Source organism: Ictidomys tridecemlineatus, chromosome 4 (assembly GCF_052094955.1).
Source record: "Ictidomys tridecemlineatus isolate mIctTri1 chromosome 4, mIctTri1.hap1, whole genome shotgun sequence".
In the NCBI taxonomy this organism is placed as follows: Eukaryota; Metazoa; Chordata; class Mammalia; order Rodentia; family Sciuridae; genus Ictidomys; species Ictidomys tridecemlineatus.
Genome location: NC_135480.1, coordinates 66082455 through 66099934, shown reverse-complemented (window position 1 = coordinate 66099934; position 17480 = coordinate 66082455). Strand labels below are relative to the sequence as shown.

Here is a 17480-nt window from a genome sequence, read left to right as displayed (position 1 = left end):
TATGTATGATCACTGATGATGATCAGTTCATCCAACTTAATCATTCATCCCTTTATTGTTTCCACCTCTCCTTCTACAGATAGCTGATAAATAGATGTGTACCTCTTTCTATCTTGTTTTAAAAGAAAAAAAAATTCAATGGGTTGACTTTTTTTCTTATTAAAAAATCAAAGTACCAAATAAAATTTTATTTGTACCAGTCAGAATTTTCCAGAGAAATAGAACTTATAGGATGGATGGATGGATGGATGGAAGGATAAGAAGAGATTAATTATGAGTATTGACACATGCAGTTATGGGATTGAGAAATCCTATGATCTCCCATTGCAAGCTGGAGAACTAGGAAAGTTAGTGGTGTAGTTCAATCAAAGGCCAAAGGCCTGTGAACCACAGGAACTGCTAATACAAATCCTGGAGTCCAAATGCCGAAGAACGTGTGTCGTGCGCGCATATATTAAATATGGATGAACCTTTATTATATTCATTTATTTATATGCACTGCCGAGAATCAATCCCAGTGCCTCACACATACCAGGCAAGTGTTCTACCACTGAGCCACAACCCTAGCTCAGAACCTAGATTTTTGATGTCTTAAGGGAAGAAAAAGATGAGTGCCCCAGCACCAGAAGAGAGACAAATTCAACTTTCTTCTGCCTTCTTGTTTTTTCTGGGCCCCCAGTAGATTGGACAGTGGATGAGTATGATCTTTAAAAAAAAAATGTGTGTGTGTTTGTGTGTGTGTACTTAGTTGTAGATAGACACAAACCTTTTATTTTATTTATTTTTTATGTGGTGCTCAGGATCAAACTCAGTGCCTCACACATACTAGGCAAGTGCTCTACCTCTGAGCTACAACGCCATCCGGAGGGTGATCTTCTTTACTCAGTCTCTTGATCCAAATGTCAATCTCATCTGGAAACACCCTCACAAACACACCCAGAAATAATTTTTACTGTCTGTCTAGGTATCCTCTAACCCAATAAAAATGACACTAAAAATTAACCATCATACTGTTGTGGTCACTTTTCTTTTCTGCGTTAAAAAATTACTTGTATACTTTATTCTTTTAAATATCATGAACTCTTTTCACAGGTTCAAATTACTGATAAATTTTAAACATTACATCTTGGGCAATGGGAACCTCTTTAAATTAAATCCTTGTGACTTTCATTAGTTCTTTTTTTCAAATTTTATTTTTAGTTGTAGATGGACATAATATCTTTATTTTTGTTTATTTCTATATTGTGCTGGGGACCGAACCCAGAGCCTCATGAGTGCGAGGTAAGTGCTCTACCACTGAGCTATCACCCCAGCCCTTTCATTAGTTCTTAACATTTTCTTCTTTGATGTATTTTAAAGCACTCTTGCACTTATTATTAAATAAGCAGAATGTGTAGGCCTATTTTAATTATTATTTTTAAAATGTAGATGGAAACAATACCTTTATTTATTTATTTGTTTGTTTGTTTATTTATTTATTTATTCTTATGTGATGCTGAGGATCAAACCCAGTGCTTTACACGTGCCAGACGAGTGTGCTACCACTGAGCCACAACACCAGCCCTAATTACTTTTTTATTCCACAGCATGTAATCAACCTTCTCTAAAGAGTTCTGAGCCTCTTGGCAGAGAATAATATAAAGGACCCACATCCAGGACTGTGGTTCACATGAGGTTGTCACGTTTGCCGGTCACACTTGGTGACTAAGTTGGATAGTTATGAACTACAGCTCATAATTTTTTAGTTATAAGTTTATGTATTGATGTCATACCTAACTTTTCTTAAGAGTTTTTGGATTTATTGATCACTAAGACTCTTCTACATAAATATCAGAAAATATTCTTAATTGCCTACTCTGATCTCTTGCACTGAATTATGCCCAAGTAGAGGAACAGTAAGAGACACGTGTTCAAAACAATTAGAAGATAAAATTTATATTTGTATATAACATTTTTAAAAACATATGTCTTGTCTTGTTGTTGTTTTTTTTTTCCTGCTCTTCAATTATGTGATATGAGGGATTTGGTGGAATGCTATCCCAAGTGGGTTAGATTCAGTATTGTAGAATGTGCTTCACAAAACAACAACAACTCCTCCTCCTCCTCCTCCTCCTTCCCCTCCTCTTTCTTTTTCTTTTTCTTTTTCTTCCAGGTACCAGGTGGCCAGAGGTAACTGGCCAGGGACTACAACTTTCCCAAGGGCTAAAGAAAGAAAAATCTTTCTATAATGTGGCATGTTCTCACTGATTAAAAAAAAACAAAACAAAACAAACAAACACAAAAAACCCTGATAGGCAACAAGGAACCTGTTTAACAAACTTCAGGAAAAAGTCTCTTATTTCTTTCTTTCCAGAGTTGTAGTCTGTGATGTGACTTCAACTGTTCAAGTTCCTGCTTTGGAAGTTGAGTCTTTGCTGAAATAGAGTATACCTAAAATAGGTCAGCCCATCACTACAGATCATACAGACATTAAAAAATTATAGGAGATAAGTAGTTACCAGTCTAGAAGGGAAGAATGAGGCTTGGTGATGTTTGCATAACTTTGTAAATACACTAAAAACCATTCAATTATATACCATAAAAGGGTGAATTTTATGGCTTATAAATTAGTTCTCATTTTTTAAATAATAGGATAGCTGGAGAATACTAGGAATAACTTCACATATATAGGCTTAATGATATAAATGATTAAATTCTATGAAAGATGTATTATCAAAACTAATGTGAAGAATAAAGGTCTGAATAGCCCTATTAAAAATGGAATTCTCATACATTGCTGGTGGGAATTTAAAAAACAAACAAACAAACAAAAAATGTTCCAACCACTTTGAAAAACAATGTGACAGTGTCTTATAAAATCAAACATACATTCACTGTGTGACGTAGCCATTCTACTCCTAGGTATTTAATCAAGAGAAACAGGTTCACAAAAAACTTGTACAAGAATGTTTATAGTTAACTTTTTCAAAATACTTCCAAGCCAGAAACAACCTAATTGTCCCTTAATAAGGAAGGAAAATAATGGTACTTCCATAATATACTGTATTACTCAGAAATTTAATAAACTACTAACATTCAGCAATGTGAGTAAATTATGGAAACTTCATGTTGTACTTAAAAGGTGCAAAAGAATACATTCTGTATGGTTTCATTTTTGATAGTCTAAAAACTAAATAAAATGTGTAATGATGGAAAACAGATGAGTAACTGCCCAGGGCCAGCGTAAGGGATGAGGATTAACCTAGAAAGGACACAAAGGAACTCTTTGGGGAGACACAGATGTTCTGTCTTGATTGTGGTGGTAGTTATATGATAGATGCATTTGGCAAAATGAATCCATCTGAATTCTTTATGATGGATGGATTTTATTGCAAAAAAAATCATGCCTTTTTTTAACATAAGGAAGTTGTTTTTTTTTTAAAGAGATCAGATCAGGAGCTATTCTTCTATTGTTCTTTTTAGTTATACATGACAGTAGAATATATTTTGACATATTGATACAAACATGGAATAATCTTGTTCTAATTAGGATCCTAGTCTTTTGGTTGTACATGATGTGGAGATTCACTGTGGTATATTTGTACATGTACATAGGAAAAATAAGTCAGGTTCATTCCATTGTCTTTCCTATTCCTGTCCCCCCTCCCTTCCCTTCATTCCACTTTGTCTAATCCACTGAACTGCTATTCTTCCCTTCCCTCACCACTCTGTTGTGTGTTAGCATCCACATATTAGAGAGAACATTTGACCTTTGATTTTGGGGATTGGCTTATTTTGCTTAGCATAATAGTCTCCAGATCCATCCATTAAAATCAGCATACTATAGGAACTTTTCTTCTAATGCTATATGTTTTATATATTAAACAAAAACCTTTTCAACTGCTCATAGAGAAGCTATAGAATAGTCTCTGTGTGGAAATATTTTTTTAGTTTTATGTACTCCTGGCAACTGAATTGATATAAATTGGGGTTCCTCAGAGTCACACAGGCCATTTATTTGATCACTCAAATTAATCTTTGGGATTAGGTTCAGTTTCTCCTGCCATCCTTTAAATGACTTGCCTGCATTATTATCAAGAGAGGAGAAGCCAGTTTCCAAAAGGGCCCCTTGCCCAGGTCATTATGTACTTTGGTAGCAGATTTTCATATCTTCCCATGACTAGCAAATCCCATGGTGTCCTTGACTCCAGTGGATAGTACAAAGCTCTCCAGAAGGCACCAGATTTTGCTGGGCATGGTGGCATACATCTGTAATCCCAACAACTCAGGAGGCTAAGGCAGGATAGCAAATTCAAGGCCAGCTTGGCAACTTAGCAAGACCCTGTCTCAAGACAAAATAAAAAATAAAATGGGATGGGGATATAGCAGCTCAGTGTTAGATGCCCACAAGAAAGTCCCAGATTTTGTGCTTTTGCTCATGTGTATCTACAGTCTGGGTACCTTTGGAAGAGTCCACTGAGTACCATCCAGAAGTCCTACCTGATGTTTCTAACCCTCTGTCTTTATTTGTGGACTTAAAATGTTTAAAATTAAACAACAAAGTCAACATTTGTAATTTATATAGATGAGTATACATTGCCTGGGACCAGGAAGTGTTTTTCCCCCTAGTATGGGAAGGAAAATAATGCTATTTCCATAACATACTGTATTACTCAGAAATTTAATAAACCACTAACATATTCAGCAATGTGCGTAAATTATGGAAACTTCATGTTGTGCATAAAAAGGTGCAAAAGAATACATTCTGTATGGTTTCATTTCTGATAGTCTAAAAACTAAATAAAATGTGTAATGATAGAAAACAGATGAGTGACTGCCCAGTGACTTCACATTCCAGAGACAGCTAGAAGTACAACCAAATCTCCAAACTTCTTTTCCATTTATTCTTACTAAGTCAAGACCACATTATATGAACCACCACAATTTAGTGCAGAGTTTCTCCAAATGGTATTCTAGGACATTCTGTAATAGAATCATTTGAGGTTTATATCCCTGGACTCTATTCTAGACCTACTGAGTCTGAATCTCTGTTGAGACTGGGACCTAAGAATGCATTTGAAAAGACGTCTCTGTGATTCTGGTGCACACTAAAATTTAATTACCAGGTGAAGACAGTTGTGAGTTAATGAAAGAGTTTAAGCAAGGAAGGAACACAGATTGTATTTAAGAAAATATGGAACCAGTTCTTGGAGGAAGGGGTGAATAAGAAAGAAGCCTTTGTTCTAGAGGAAAGGAAATGGTTTGTATTTGTGGGCATTATTTATCTATTCTTTGTCCATCTTTGCTTAGGTTTTTCTCTTATAACCTTTGCTTAATTCCATACTTTAAATATATCTTAAATCAGAGCATTCAAGGACATGAAAGCAAGGTCCTTCAATGGATTGAACTTTGTTTTTCCAGAATGTGAAGGGCTGAAAGAGCTCATTTGTTTCTTTGTCAATGGGAGAGGTAATTCTACTAATGGATTTTGATTCCTCTGCAGAAAGGTCAACTTGGTCTTTTGGGAATCAATCTCATAGAACTCAGTCAATGTAATTACAAAGTTCTTTGGTTTCCCAGATGTGACCCTCTCCCCTTCACATATGTCAAATTCATCTTGCCCCTTTGTCTTTGATGTGATAGAAGCAAAGAATGGATAGAATGCCCCATAATGGATTTGTCAGAAAGATGTAGCTGTGATTCTCTCCCCCATCGTAAGTATAACACAGCACACCTACTTTTTTAAGCTAGAAATCTTGTTGTCTATCTTTACTCTTCCTTCACTTATATCCCTCCACACCCACTACATCATCAGGGTTAATCATTTCAGACTCTGAAGTATATCTTTGATATATGTGTCCTGAACCAAATGACCATTATTTCATGAGTAGTAATTTATACAGACTCCATTGTCGTGCTCTTTCCTGACATCAGTTCAATTGCTGTAAGCTGGAGTGATATTTTAGAACTATAAATATAAAAACACTTGAAACCATTCTGGCTCATGTTCTTTGCATTAAAAAAAAATTTAGTGCTGGCCATGATGGTGCACATCTGTAATCCCAGTAACGTGGGAGGCTGAAGTAGGAGGATTACAAGTTCATGGTCAATGTAGGCCTAATAAGACCCTGTCTCAAAAAATAAAAAGGGCTGAATGGTAGAGCACCCCTGGGTTCAATCCCAGTACCAAAAACAACAATGAGTCAAAAGTCTGGATTAAAATGTGAAAAGTTCCCATATAGCATGTCTCTTTTACATCCACTTCCCTTGACAGGGAACCATGAGAGATAGTTTGGAATGCTTTTCTAAGCATTTGTAAATCATATATGGTTATACGACCCACACACGTGTGTGGTTGTATATATATTTATGTGCACATAAACATACAGGATATTTACTATAGCATGTACATTGTTCTTAAGCTCATTTCTTCAGTCACCAACATATCAATTTATTAGTTATGCCCCTATTGAGGAGCCACATTCTATTTATGATTAAAAACTAAGCTTCATAAAATGTCCAATAAGACCCTGCACAATCTTCCTCTGCCTTTTTTTTTTTTTTTCTTACTGTGCTTTAGCCAGGACCTTTTGTCAGGTCCTCCTCTAAGCCAGCTCTCTTCCTCCACCAGCCTTGATACAAGCCGTTCCCTCTACCTGGGCTGCTCCCAAGGGTATGTGGCAGTAGCTCCCACACAGTGGGCTGGTGAAGCAGGAGAAAGAGGTTGGTTAGACAGACAGGAAACTTGGGCCTCCTCCAAGGTCAGGTTTCTGTGTAACAGAAATGAGAGACCACAGACACCAGCCAGGCCTCATCAAGGTCAAGCAGATTCCTGTGTAAGCAGAAAAAAACTGATAGTGAGACATCTGTTTCATAGTACTCAAGCCCCATCCAAAAAAAGGCACAATAACCTGATTGGACCAAATAGCACATGGTGGACACTGAGTGCCTTAGCCTGTATTGGGTAAGGGGATGATTTCCTCAATCCTATAGATTTATTTAAACTCAGACACAGACACCCATTGGCAACCCTCTCTTGAGACCCCTCCCACTTCGGGAGCTCTTCTTTCTATTACTCAAATAAATGATACTTTACTCTCAACCCTTGTGTCCATGAATTTCATTCTTAGAATTTGTGAGACAAAGAACCCACCCATGCTTCATGCTCTATGCTCCATGCTAATACAAAACACACACTTTCATACAGAGCTTTGTTTTGGAGTAAATGAGTGTTTTTTATAAATTTGTACTTTTTCCCAAAAATATGTGAATACTGTGATTAATAATTGAGTTAATGAATTCATAGTAACTTTTCTTTATTAACAAAAACTAAAAATGTATGTGGGGAAATCTCAATTGATATTGAGATTTATAGTAATATTTGGCATTGACAACAATTGGCCTAGCATGTGAGGCCCTTCTTTTTTTTTTTTTTTTTTTTTTAATAGGAATGGAATCAATTCAGGCACAAGAATTGGCTTACTTTTTGCCAGATTTCTTTTTTTTTTTTTTTAAAGAGAGAGTGAGAGAAGGAGAGAGAGAGAATTTTTTAATATTTTATTTTTTAGTTATCGGTGGACACAACATCTTTGTTTGTATGTGGTGCTGAGGATCGAACCCAGGCCGCACGCATGCCAGGCGAGCCCACTACTGCTTGAGCCACATCCCCAGCCCGTGAGGCCCTTCTTAAAAGAGCCTGTCAGTGATTTCCTTTCCACACTATTTTTTACCCACTTCGCCATCAAGCTTTACCAAATTTGACTTTATTGTTTGAGTATACCATACTTCTTCCTGTACAGTCTTCACATTCACTTAAATTCTGTATTCACAAATTTATCTACTCACAGAAATTTATTCATAATCCCCACATCAATACTTTTGGGAAATACTTTGGTATCTGAGTATTTGTGTTCCTCCAAAATTCATATATTAACATCTAATCCCCAATGTGTTGGTATCAAGAAGTGGGCTTTTGTGCAGTGATTGGGTAGGTCATCTCACCGCCCTCACGACTGGGATTCATGCCCTTATAATAGAGACTGGTGGAACCATTTGGCCCCCATTGATCATGTGAGAATACATTTATTATGAACAGGGCCTTCACCTGACACCAGATATGCTGATGTCTTGATCTTAGACTGCCAGCCTCCAGATCTGTGCAAAGTACATTTATGTTGTGTATAAATTACCTAGCCGAAGATATTTGGGAATAGCTGGTCAAGTGAACTGAGGCACTGTGTTTTCATGGTCAACCACAGACCATGTGCATATACAGAGAAGTGGAAAATTTGAGTCACCTGATGTGCATGTTTCCCACTGACATGGGACAAGGCAATATTCTGCCCTTTTCAGCTCTCATACTATAAATGAGTGTCTCTCTTGTGACCTACTTAGTATTTTTTTTTTTTTGTAATTTCACTGCTTAAATCACTCTCAAGCATAATGCTGAGGGCTGTCTGGAATGTTTAAGCAAAAGAAAAAGCTGGGGTGTGCCTTAATGAGAAAATACATGTGTGGATAAGCTGTGTTTGAGTATGACTTATAGTGTCGTTGATCATGAGTTTAGTGTTAATTAATCAGTAATAATGTACATACTAAATAAGATTTCTTTGAACAGAAACACACTTAAAACAGTTGACAAAAAATGTGACCAGAATCTCACAAAAACGACATTTTTATTTCCCTAGAAGAATAATTATTAACTGGTTCAGTGTTTGTGTTAACTTTACGACCTTAACTATCAGGAACAATAAGAGTCAACTATTCATTATTCTCTTCACCTGAAAAGTTCTCCCTCTAGTAATTTTTCTTGGACTAGCAAAACTCTCCATATCCTTTAAGACCCAATCCAAGTGTCACCTCTGTTATAAGCTTCCCTACTCCTCTCAGGCAAAGTAGTACTCTCCTCTTATCACCCACAAATTGTGAATATATCACTATTCAAACACTGACCTCTGTGTACTAAGTTACCTGTTGACTGTACCTGCCTGTCCCTTCCATAGATCATGAGGCCCTGAAGGCTGGCCCTGTCACTAACAGGTTTAATAAATGTTGATTGAATGGATGGAAGGAAAAAGAGAAAAGTTTTGTATGAGTAGGAAAAAATACTATGGAAAAGAAACTGAATTAAGGAAACAGCAAATGAGTCAAATAATAAATATGGCAGGGCACATGGAAGGGACTTCCCAGTCTGGGAAGTCTGGCTCTGGGTCTCAGCATAGTACCCATGTTTGAAGCTTTTATTGATCAGATAGTGATCTGGGTTGCCTTAAATGAGAAATAATTTTGAGTCACATAAACCAGATGATCTAAGGGGAAACCTGGCTCGAGGGTTAACTTGCTTTAGGACTTACATTTCCCCAGGATCCATCTCTGCTTTCTGGATTGGCTGTTCTTAGGCTCCAAATAGCAGTTCCGGCAACTTCAGGCCAATAATGTCACAATCCTCTGTGCAGTTACAGAAAGAGCTTAATTTGAATGACACAAACAAAAATCCTAGAGTTGAATCTTAATATCTCTGAGCTGACTTGTATTGTGGGCCCATTGCTGAACCCATCGATGTGGCCTAATCTATGCTCCAATGATCTACCCGTCATTGCAATCAGCTTTTTATAAAGAATGTGGGCTTTTCCAGGATATCCTTTGTTTATAGTGTCTGTATACTGTTTCAGCCGGGAGTGGTGTTATACTAGCAGGTATAAAGCTTTTGTGTATTTGTTTTTAAACAAAAGAGAAAAAAAATGGGTGTCCTTTCCTTTTATTCCTTTGCTGTAATTGTCATTGAAGGCTTACATAATGCAAAGCAATTACCAAATACTGTGCTAATTTCTGGAGATACAAAAGCCTTGACCTGAGAATATAACAGTCTTGTGTTAGGTAAAGTTCATTCTGTGTTCTAGGAACAAATAAGATTCATTTGAAGTTGGAGAGACTTTATTACTGAGATGAATGAGTCAGGAACAAGTAACCATGCTTGCCATCTACTAGGGGATTTGCATTTGGGGAGTGCAGGTAACTTGGACTAAGAGCCGAGACTTAGATTCTAGTCCTATTATTGTCCACAGCCTCCACCATAAAACAGTAAACATGAATACCTTCCATCCGCTCTGCGGCCAGTGTTTCTCAAAACATAGTCAGAAATTCATCTGCTCTAGATTTCCCTCAAGCTCTTTCTGGGCCCTATCCTGGATCCAGGGGACAAAAAAGACATAGGGCTGTGATCTCTGTGAGTTGTTTAGCCTCTTCAAGCCTCATTTTTCTCACCTGTGAAAGGGTATCACATTGACCTTGCAGCACTGGCTTGAGGATTAAATGTGATCATGGATAGAAAACACATGGTATGGTGTGAGTATTCAGGACAAGCGCCTTTTAAATTCCCTCATGTATTAGTCAACTTTGTGTCATTGTATCCAAATACCTGACAAGCCCAATTTATCAGAGGAAGTTTATTGTGGTACACAGTTTCAGATGTTTAGTCCATGGGCAACCAAATCCCATTGTTCTAGGTCCAAAGTAAGGAACAACATCATGGCAGAAGGGCATGGCAGTAGGGCAGTAGAGATAAAGGGGAAATGGGCTATAGGGAAGATGAACCCTTCCAGGGCACACTTCCAGTGACCCACCTTCTCCAGCCATGTCCCACCTGCCTACTGTTGCCACCTAGTCCATTCTAACTAGGATGAACTGATTAGATTACAGTTCTCGAAATCCAGTCATCTCACCTGTGAACATTTCTACATTAATCCTGGAGCTTTGGGGGGTACCTCATATCCAGATCTTAACACCTCAGAATACTAAGTCCATATGGTTGAGAGTAGCTAAAGGAAAGATAGCTTAAGAACCCTTCATCACTTAGGACTATTCCATGGACGTGTGTGACTGGTGTATAACAACTCTGGAGTCTGAACCATTACTCTTAACTATCACAGGTTACAAGACAAGCCTAGTGTATTTCACACTGAAACATATTAGGATATAATTTTGCATCAGAAACTCTGAAGTCAGGTCAAATCCTCCTGTATCTTTGAGATTGTTAGTGCTGGAATTCAAACCACATCACTACCTTAGAGTCTCACTAAGAGAAATGTGTGTATGCATGTGTGTTATTGGTGATTTTTTTAATAAAGCAAAGAGTTTTAAAGATACACATATTAATGTGTTCTTAATATATCTGACTGATAATTTCAATATATTGATATCATTCAGTAACATCAGTCAGATTCCAATGGACTATAATCCTCACTTGAAAGGACTCTCTGGTTTATTGGCAGTTTTTTTTTTTCTTACCCTCATCAGAAAGAGGGAAGTTAAAAGGACACACCCATTTCTAGGAGTTATGCAAAACCCTCTTCCAAGAAATGCTTTGCCCCTTCTACAATTTTAGCCACAGGACACATAAGATTTGACATCTGGAAAGATGATTTGAGGGTATACAAAAGTCCTTAGTCATCAAAGAAGAGTTCTGTTATCTTTGGTATAAACCTAAGTCAGGGCAGAAGTTTCAGGGCTGGAGTTTCAGGGCTAAAACTCAAAAGAGCTTCTTTCTAGTTAATACTTGGTCATTCAGAAGAACACAACCCTCTATTCCAAGAATCTGAGTAATCGGATTAAGTGAAGTGTTCCCATGTCAAATTTTCATAGGGAAAAATACATGAGGCTCTGAAGGGTTGGAAGAGACCTGAGTGTCCTGTCCATCTGTTGATCACTCCTTAAGCTGCTCTACAGTCTCCCCCAAACCCTTCTTCCACCCTTGTCCTAGGGGTCAGCCAGAGGTCAGCAAACAAATTGGAACATAATTATGTGGGTTTGCAGACAGATTGTCTGTGGCTACTTTGATGACTATATGGAATTGATTAGTTATGACAAAGATTGTGACCTAAAAAGTCTAAAATGTTCACAAGAAATTACTAACCCTTAGCCTAGGCTGTCTCCTCTTTAGAATCTCCAGTGCTGAACATTCTCCAGTTTCTAAGTGATCTGCTTTGGGCCACTTCTGTAGGAAGTACTTGGTTTATTTAGGGGAAAAAAAAAAGTCAGAATTTGCTTTTCCACAGCATTCCCCTCCTGGTACCAGACTAGTTCAACTTCAGTATGCAGAGTCTCCGGAAATAAATCAACTTGCTCTTCCACATGCCAGCAGCCCTACACCTAGAACACTATGGTCGTGACCCCAGGCAGAGTCCCTCAGAATGCATACATGAGAGGACTTCAAGTCCCTTCAGTACCACCCCAACAGAACAGAACACTCCTAGTATAATTTGGTCATTGTGAAGCTAAATGGGGACCCACTTAAGCTTTCTGGGTGCCAAGAGCATTAGGAGGAAGCCATAGCCTTGTTCTGCACACTTGGGGATCTTTGGACCTAACCCAAAGGACAGACAGGTTCATGTGACATGCACAACAGCTCAACAGCCAGAAGTGATGCAACTTTCAGGACATATGTACCCATATTTGTGCCTCTGTGGTCTGAATGATTGTGAAATGTTTTGTTTTCTGACACGATTTGAGTACACAAGGAAAATAGTCACTTCTGTTTCATCAGAGAAAGTGGCAGCATACCCTTGATTCTAGACACAAATTCTGTGTTGTAATTTTATTGACAACAGGCTCCATGCTGCATGTACTTTCTTAAGCCCTATTGTTAGGTACATTGACTTTGCATGTCTTCCTCTCTCTATCTCCATTATTGCTGTTCTCATTTAGACCATCATCTTTTCTTACAATTGTTGAATATTACAAGTTTCCTAGTTTTCTTGTCTCTTATTTTTCCTTTCTCTGGTTTGTCTTCCTCACTGAAAATGGAGAGCACAGTAACATTTAATACATCTCCATTGGTCTATACTCTTCAGTGTCTCCTGATTACTAATAAAGAAGGGACAAAACTTCTTAGGGGGACATTGGAGGCTTTCCAGGACCTCCAAACTCTTTCCTTTCCACCTTTCCAGAGAGACTATTTCACATTCTCTGAAACTTTCTTATTTTTTTTCCAGTGCCCAGGTCTTAGTCATACTGTGTGTTCTTTTTTTAAAAAATTTCCTTTTCAAAACCTTACAGCAAACCCTACTTTCCTCATTGTTCATAATCATTCCTCTCTCTCTTCTTTCTCCTCCCTCTCCTTTTCCCTCTCCCCCTGCCTCTCCCCTTCACTATTCCCTTTTCCCTTCCCTTTCTCTCCCTTCTTTCTTGACTCCATCCCTTTAAGTTTCAGTTTCAGTGGTCTAATAACATATTATGTCTCTTTTTTTTTTTTTGGTACTTAGAAAAATCCTCTTTTTATGTTAGGGATATGTATTAATATCTCATCTTCTTGCAACTTTATAAATATTGTAATTCATTCCAAGGAAATATTTGAATCTTCTATCTTGTCTTTGTCCCCCAAAACACTCAGCAAAATTTATGCTTTTTTTAAAAAAAACTGAATGCTATGGAAGAAGCTTGTTGATTTGTCACGGAAAAACAAAGATTTTCACCAATTTTTCTAAACATTATATAGTTTTACATTTTACATTTAAGTCCATGACATATCTCCAGTTAGTTTTTATATAAGGTGGAAAACTTAGATTGACATGTTCTCCCACCCCTCCTCTTATCACTCAACTGCTTCCACAACCTTTTGTTGCAAAAGCTGTCAAAAATCAGTTGGGCGAGCCCAGAATGTAATCCCAGCAACTCTGGAAATTGAGGCAGGAGGATTACAAGTTCAAAGCCAGACTCAGCAATTTAGCAAGGCCCCAAGCAACTTAGTGAGATCCTGTCTCAAAATAAAAATTAAAAAGGGTTGGGGATGTAGCTCAGTGGTAAAGTGCCACTGGTTCAATTCCTAGTACCAAAACAAAAAACAGTTGGGCACATTGTATGGATCTAATTCTGGGTTCTCTTTATTACTTAGTCTTTATTACTATATATAATGAGTCTTAATATATGGTTTATTGATTCCTCCCATTTTATTTTTCTTTTTCATACTTGTTTTAGCTATTGTACTTCCTTCCTTTGTCTTTCTAATCTTGTCTGACCTCTACAAAAATTCTTGCTGGAATTTGATAAGACTTGTAATAAGCCAATACATCAATTTGAGGAGAAGAACTATGTTGAGTCTTCCAGTCTGTGATCATGGTATGTCTATTCTCTTAGCTTTTCTTTGTTTTTGTTTTCTTTTTATAAGAATTATAAGGTTTTCAGCAAATGAAATTGCTGCACGTGTTTTACACTTTTTTCATTAAAAAAAGTTTATACTTTTTTCTTTTCTTTTTTTAAAGAGAGAGAGAGAGAGTGAGAGAGAGAATTTTTAATATTTATTATTTTTTTAGTTTTTTCGGCGGACACAACATCTTTGTTTGTATGTGGTGCTGAGGATGGAACCCGGGCCGCACGCATGCCAGGCGAGCGCTCTACCGCTTGAGCCACATCCCCAGCCCAGTTTATACTTTTTTCATTTAAAAAAAAAAAAAAAGGACTATCATAAATGCTGGGCTTTCCATGCACACTAAGCAAGTATTCTACTCCTGAGCAACAACTGTAGCCCACTTATTTTTATTATTCATTCCCACATGTTCATCACTATTTTTCTGAGAGCATTGTAATAAATTCATTTATGTTGAATTTTGTCAAATATTCTTTCCTGTATTGATATGATCATGTAATTTTTTTTTCTCTTTTCTTTTAGCTGGTTAATGTGGTACATCACATTGATTACAAATATTGAATCTACCTTACCTCTTTAGAATTTACCCCACTTGGCTTTGTGGTTCCTGGATTCTCTCTGTATTTTATATTTAATTTCATAATCCATTTTAAGTTAATTTTTGTATGAAACTTTGTTTAGGTATTAGAACAGACTCAAAGAAGCTTTCTCTTTATTAGCATATTCAGGATCATGTTTTCATATTCTCTTTGCATTATGTTTTAGTAGTCCAACAGTCAATAGTAACTTCATTTCTGTATTATTGGGCACTTTTCAGCCAAATCTCCCAAACCTATTTATAAATATTTATTATGTAGTCACTGCAACTCTGAGAATGAAAGGTACAGATGCTAAAGAGCTCATATCACAGAGCATAAAATGCATACCTTTATCTTATTCTTTGTTTCTGTAATCCTCTTGCTGTCTTCTTTCATTCTTCCTACTATGACAACTTACAATATTTAAAAATTGCAGTTATTAGTTTGAATAAATTAACATATTCATCAAATGGAGGGAAAAAGTCAACAGATCTTTACTGAGTTCCCATATGTTTGTTAAGAACTCTGCCAAGTAGCTGTTTACCACACAAGACCCTAACCTCAAGATGCTCAGAGGAGAAGGAGAGGAGAAAAACAAAAGGAACTGAAATCCCAAATTTGGAGAAAGAAATGACAAAATAGAGAAAAATGTAGGTTATTAAAAGGACACAAATTGGGCAGGTGGTGCCCACCTGTAATCCCAGCTACTCAGGAGGGATGCCCTCAGTGATCTAAAACCTCCCACTTGGCCCCCCTTCTCAAAGGCTCCACACTTTATCATAGCATGATGGACTGCAGAACAAGCCTTTAACACGTGGGGACACCTGGAGAACATTTCAGATCCAGACTATAGCACAGATGTAGGCCATTGTGAGGATGAGACTTTTATTCTGAGTAGATGGATAGCCATTAGAGACTTTGTACAGAGAAATGGCATTCTGATTTACATCTTGCTTTCTGGCTTCTATGTTGGAAATAGATTGCAGGATGGAAGGGGAGAAACAGGAAGACTGCAAAATGGTGAATGATACCAAGTGAACAGCAGTGGAGGTGGAGAGACATGATCAGCTTTTGGATATATTTTGAATTATTTAAACTGATTTGCCAATGAATTGAAATGTGGAGTATGAAAGGAAAGAAGCAACTATGACATCAAGATTTTTGGTCTGAGCAACTGGAAAGCTGGCATTGCTGTAACTATGATAGGAGAGATTGCAGGAGGAAATGGTCTAGAGAATATAAGAAGCTTGGTTTTTAACAGTTTGAGATGCCTGTTAATGAAAAGTTGGATATAAGATTTGAGTTCAGCAGATGGGTCTGGGCTAGAAATACAAATTTAGGAATTTCAACATTTAGATGGTTTTAAAGCTGTTCAACTGAATAAAACAACTTGAGTGAGTGTAGAAGATAATGAATTGTACAACTAAGCATCGGGCCATCTCAGTGCTTAGAGATTAGGGAGAAGTGGAAGAACCAGCACTGGAGTTTGAAAAACAGTGCTAGACAAATAGAAGGAGAATTGAGAATAGGTGATGAAGCTAACTGAAGAAAGTGTTTCGTGAAGGACAGAATAATAAACTGCTATCAGATGTTCCTGAGAAATCAAGTGAAGGTCCCAAGAGTTGAAATAAAAATGAGTAGTATAATAGAAAGCTCTATTAAGTTTTAATTGTAAAGAGTAATAGAAAACAATTATAGTTGGAGAGGAATATGGGATTAAGTCAGCATTTTTTTTTTCTCTAAGATGGGAGAAATTGGTATCTTCATGGGAATCATCCTAGTACTAAGGGAAATTAATCATTATGGAGAGGGAGCAGTTGTTGAGTGAAATCCCTATGTATGTGAGAGAATGTGCACAAATAGAAGGTTAGCCATAAATGGATGAACTGTCTCTGCTCTAGAAACAGAAAACATGGCTACAATAGCAGGCAGATTGGTAAGTGTGGGGATTGAGGATATGTGAGTTTCTGCTTGATTGCCTGTATTTTTCTTATGAAATAAGGAGTAGAGATTTTGGAGATGTAAAGAGAAAGAAATCTATAGCTGCATTGGGAGCAAGTGGGATAGACAGAGCATTAGATTAAGCCAGAGGTTCTAGTTTTGCCAGATAAGTAAGAGAAATGGAGAAAGAAGCAAGGAAATGATTATAGTGATGGATCAGAGACCAAAGTTGGATGGGAGAGAAATGAAGACAGTGAAAAAAGGCAAGGGTGCAAAAGTGGTAGAATCAGTAGAGTATAGCTACCTTGGGGTCTAAAGAATTGTGATAACTATTAAATCCTGGCATTTGTGTTGCTTTCGGTTTGTATGCAGAGTGCTTTAGTTGTATTTGCATAATAAAGACCCCATGTGGTAGGTCAGGTGGATGGTGAAGTTGATGATAATGAATCTCATTATGTAGATAAGGCAAGATCCAAAGAGGTAAAAGATTTAGTCAAAAATCATGCAGCATGTTGGTGGAAAAGCATTCACTCACCAGTGTAAATAAAGTTCTCCAGTGTAAATAATCTTTTTACCACTCTGTGTGATGTCTGCTCACAGATTACTTAGTCTTATTGAAGAGAAGAGATGTAGAACATAGCATAAGGGAATATGTAACTAAGCTTTAGATTCTATAGTATGGCATGATATAAGGAGTTTATTCATTCAGTTGAGTGCTTGGTATTGTAAGTCCTAGAGATATATATTGCAGTGGGGAAAAAAAGTCCTTGAAGTTCGAGATTCAAAGAAGTTTTAGAAGCATTTCTCTAAGATATCATAATTTGATAAAAAGCACATTGTAG

At 37.2% G+C, this 17480-nt stretch overlaps 1 protein-coding gene across 2 annotated transcripts in view; it reads left to right on the top strand.

Annotated features, from left to right (window-relative positions):
* The window catches only part of Gab2 (GRB2 associated binding protein 2), a 181411-nt gene that overhangs the window by 102516 nt on the left and 61415 nt on the right, over positions 1-17480 (top strand). The gene's annotated exons all lie outside the window — the stretch shown is intronic.